Source organism: Sinocyclocheilus grahami, unplaced genomic scaffold (genome assembly GCF_001515645.1).
Source record: "Sinocyclocheilus grahami isolate Dianchi unplaced genomic scaffold, SAMN03320097.WGS_v1.1 scaffold191.1, whole genome shotgun sequence".
NCBI lineage: Eukaryota > Metazoa > Chordata > Actinopteri > Cypriniformes > Cyprinidae > Sinocyclocheilus > Sinocyclocheilus grahami.
In genome coordinates this window covers 1,509,436-1,509,686 of record NW_015505370.1, presented here as the reverse complement: position 1 = coordinate 1,509,686, position 251 = coordinate 1,509,436, and positions in this window count along the sequence as shown.

Below are 251 nucleotides of genomic sequence, written 5' to 3'. Positions count from 1 at the left end.
AATACTTTCTGTACCCACTGTATATATATACATTTGGGGTCAGATTTGTTTTTAAAGAAATTAATACTTTTATTCAGCAAGGAAAGGATGCATTAAATCGATCAAAAATGACAGTAAAGACTTTCATGTTGTTACAAAATATATATTTCAAATAAACATAGTTATTTTGAGCTTTCTATTCATCAAGTAATTAATCAAAGAAAACATATTTAAATATAATGGTTTCCACAAAAATACAAAGCAGCACAACT